This window comes from Triticum aestivum, chromosome 2A (genome assembly GCF_018294505.1).
Source record: "Triticum aestivum cultivar Chinese Spring chromosome 2A, IWGSC CS RefSeq v2.1, whole genome shotgun sequence".
NCBI classification, from domain to species: domain Eukaryota; kingdom Viridiplantae; phylum Streptophyta; class Magnoliopsida; order Poales; family Poaceae; genus Triticum; species Triticum aestivum.
This window is the reverse complement of record NC_057797.1, coordinates 69,123,584-69,127,821: the sequence shown is the minus strand read 5'-3', so window position 1 is coordinate 69,127,821 and position 4,238 is coordinate 69,123,584.

The following is a 4,238-nucleotide window of genomic DNA, read 5'->3' as shown; positions in this document are numbered from 1 at the left end:
GCGGCCGGTGTTGCGGGCCGATCCGCTGATGAAGGCGACGTGAGGACCCGAGCCGCGGGAGAAGACGGCGTGACGGGCCGAGCCGCAGGCGAAGACGGCGTGACGGGCCGAGCCGCGGGCGACTCGGCGGCCGCTGGCGAAACGGACCGAGCAGTGGAGATGCTCGGCGCGACGGGCTCGTCGGGTGACCATGCATGGGCACGCGAATCGATGCCATGCAACATAGGGCGATCGACGTGCCCACCAGAAGACGACGATGATGATGGTGAATCCTCCAACAGCTCCAAACGAGCTCCACGTCCGGTTCCTGCACCATGGTTAGGTAACAGCAAAGGAGAGTATGCAACATCATCAAATTGGTCAGAAGCAACAGAGGATGAATGCAGGGATGGTGGTTCGACAGTGGACACAGGAAGGTTGACAAAGGGAAAAACATGCTCATCAAACACGACGTCCCGAGATATATAGACACGATTAGTGGGAACATGAAGACATTTGTAACCTTTATGAAGAGAGCTATAGCCAAGAAAAACACACTTCTTAGAACGAAACTCAAGCTTGGGCTTGTTATATGGACGAAGATGCGGCCAGCAAGCACACCCAAATACCTTGAGAAAGGTATAATCAGGTTGTTCATTAAGGAGAACCTCAATGGGAGTCTTCATGTTTAAAACACGAGTAGGAGTACGGTTGATGAGAAAGCATGCAGTGGTGAAAGCATCACTCCAAAACCGAAACGGAACAGATGCATGGGCCAAAAGAGTAAGACCAGCTTCAACAATATGACGATGCTTACGTTCGACTGAACCATTCTGCTGATGTGTATGTGGACATGCTAAACGATGAGCTATCCCAAGCGACTGAAAGAAAGAGTTGAGGTTGCGATACTCGCCCCCCCAGTCTGACTGGACATGAACAATTTTGTGCTTGAGAAGACGTTCAACATGTTTTTGAAACTGAACAAAAATATCAAACACATCAGATTTGCGTTTAATAAGGTAAAGCCAGGTAAAGCGACTATAAGCATCAACGAAACTGATATAGTAATTATGACCACTGACAGAAGTCTGAGCAGGACCCCATACATCTGAAAACACAAGTTCTAAAGGATGTTTCACCTCACGACTGGACTCCGAAAAAGGAAGTTGATGACTCTTCCCCTGCTGACAAGCATCACACACTGCTACATCTTTATGACTAGACAAACTAGGAAGCTCATGACGACGCAAAATATGACGGACAATAGGTGTGGACGGGTGACCAAGACGAGCATGCCACTGTGACGGAGAGACCCGAACTCCACTGAAAACACGAGCGACACCAGGATGCTCCAGACGGTAGAGGCCCTGGCACAACTGCCCACTAAGAAGAATGTCCCTCGTGCCCCGATCCTTAATAAAAAGATCAAAAGGGTGAAATTCACAAAGCACATTATTATCACGTGTGAGTTTAGGAACTGAAAGAAGATTACGGGTCACAGATGGAACTCGAAGAACATTGCAAAGCTGAAGACTCCTATTGGCATGTCTAGTGAGAAGAGATGCTTGACCAATATGAGAGATGTGCATACCTGCTCCATTGGCGGTGTGGATCTTGTTGGAGCCATGATAGGGTTCACGAGTGTGAAGCTTCCCCATCTCGCTGGTTAGATGCTCTGTCGCCCCAGAGTCCATGTACCAGTGTGGATCGATGGAGTAGGACTGAGTGTGTCCCTGTTGCTTCTGCGACGCGGGACGATCAGCCATGGCGACCTGACGGGCATTGTTGCGTGTATCTTTGCCGTCATTGCCAAGACCAAGGAAGCTTCGCTGGAAGCGCTTATGACACTTGGAGGCCCAGTGCCCATCGCGGCCACAAAGCTGACACACACGTGGACCGCCAGCCCCCGGTAAGGTCGCAGTAGGTGGGGGGGCCGAGGCGGGCGACGGTGGCAGCCCCAAGGGAGACCGGGGTGATGAAGAAGAGCGGCCACCCTTGGTGGCGGCGTTGGCCGAGAGGGAGCCAGTGCCCCTGGTGCGGCGAGTCTCGACCCGTTGCTCAGTGAGAAGGAGCCGAGAGAAAACCTCGTGTGCCAGCATGGGTGTCGAGTTGCCCCGCTCGTTGATGATCTCGACTAAGGCATCATACTCCTCATCAAGACCATTGACAATAAACGAGTTGAACTCGGAGTCGGTGAGGGGCTGTCCAATGGAGGCCAATGTGTCGGTGAGGCCCTTGACCTTGTTGTAGAACTCAGTGGCAGTGGAGTCAAGCTTCTGACACTCTCCAAGCTGACGACGGAGTGCAGAGACGCGAGCCTGGGACTGCGCTGCAAAGGTGCGCTCAAGGATGGTCCAGGCCTCATGAGACGTCTTCGCGAAGACAACAAGGCCAGCAACTGCCGGCGAGAGCGACCCCTGGATGGAGGAGAGGTTCGCCTGGTCCTGCCCCGTCCAGACGCGATGGGCCGGATTGTAGACCGGACCGTGCATGCTGTCTACCAGCGCGGGTGGGCAGGGAAGCGATCCGTCGACGTAGCCTAGCAGGTAGTGACTCCCCAAGAGCGGGAGAACCTGCGCACGCCAGAAGATGTAGTTGTCGGCGGAGAGCTTGATGGTGATGAGATGACCGAAGTGAAACGGCGGCGGCGAAGACAATCCCATCGAGGAGGCTGCCTGGGGTGCAAACACCATGGAGGCAGCCAGAGACACCGAAGCCGATGCGGGAGGAGGCGGGACCGCAGCCAGGGCGGGCGCCGCAAAGCTCGCGGCCGGTGCGGACGCCGCAAGCCCGCGGCCGGGGCGGACGCCGCCAACCCCGCCAGCGGGGCAGTGTGATCCGCTTGCGGCAGGAGCGGCGGGACGACGCCTGCGGAGTCCGCAGCGGACGGCAGCGCCGCGGTGTGGACCACGAGGTCACGCCCAAGCGAGGGCGCCGGCGGCGTGGAGAAGACGGAGCCGATGCTCCTTGTCCCGATCGGAGCCGGAACAGAGACGGCATCGAGCGGGAGGTTGAGCAGAGCCGCAAGAGAGGCCGGGAGGAAGCCCGCAGCAGTGGAACCGGTGGTGGCGGCGCTCGACATGGCGGCGGCGCGATCGGTGGCGCGGCGGCGGCGGTGAAGGCGGCGGCGGCTGCGGCGGCGGTGCGGGTATTAGGGTTTAGAAGCGGAAGCGATCGTAACCTAGTGTGATACCATGTAAGACAATAAGTTTTAGGGAACCAGCACAACCCTCTAGGGGTGGCTTATCTCATTATATATAATGGTTGTGTTACAATATGTACCATATACGTACATAGGTACAGAAGCTATACATAGTCTAACACATAATAGCACAACGTTCTATGCTTCTTAAAAGTTAAATCCCCTTTATATGTTCCAAATTCATAGAGGAATTTCTAGCGGAGTCCATCTCAGCGAGATCTGCCAAGGCCGTATGGGGCAAGATAAGCCATACAGGCTTGACCATATGTGCACAGGAGTAGGGAATATGTCGAGGGCGCGGCGGCGTACCTGTCTTATTGGCACGGCCGTGGGTGGAGACGGCGGCCATCGCGTGGCTCCCCAGGAAGATGACCTTCTTCCGCCACAATACCATCACCGTGCATGGGCTCCAGCATCCTCACGGCGGCACCCAGCCTCGACAACCCCCTCTTGCTCTTCCTTCCGCCATCATGGTGATGGTGTTCGTGGAGGGCATCGGGTGGCGGGGTAGCAGCAGGGAAGCGACGGCGGGTGAGAACCATAGCTAGGTTAGGGGAAGAAATTGGGAGGGGCGTGGCCAGGGAAGGAACGAGATGGAGGCAATCTCGTACCTCGGCTCGGCGGCGATCCCACGGCTGCGAGATTGTACGTTGGAGGCGATGAAGGGGGTCGAGGGGAGCGGAGGGGAACCAGATGCAGGGCACGGCCGTGCGCCGCTTCTCGCTGCCCGCAACGCTACCACACCCTGCCTTGTCTCGGGGTTCCGCGGCAACGGCGGCAGCAGCCCAGAAGTCAGAGGTCTCCGATCTCGACAGAGGCGGCAGATGGGAGCGGAGGGAACCAGATGGTGGCGGAGGAGGAAGCCCCGGGGTTAGGATCTGCCGCGGCACAGGGATGGATCTGTCGCGGCCGGGGCGAAGGGGTGGATCGCGAGTGCGTAGGGCTGGTTGGCGGCGGAGAACGATCTGCTGTGGGCATGAGAGATCGATCGTAGGGTTTTTTTGGCACCGTTTTTTTTCGCAGGAGGGTAGCGAGTTAACGGAGGTGGAAGGATGAC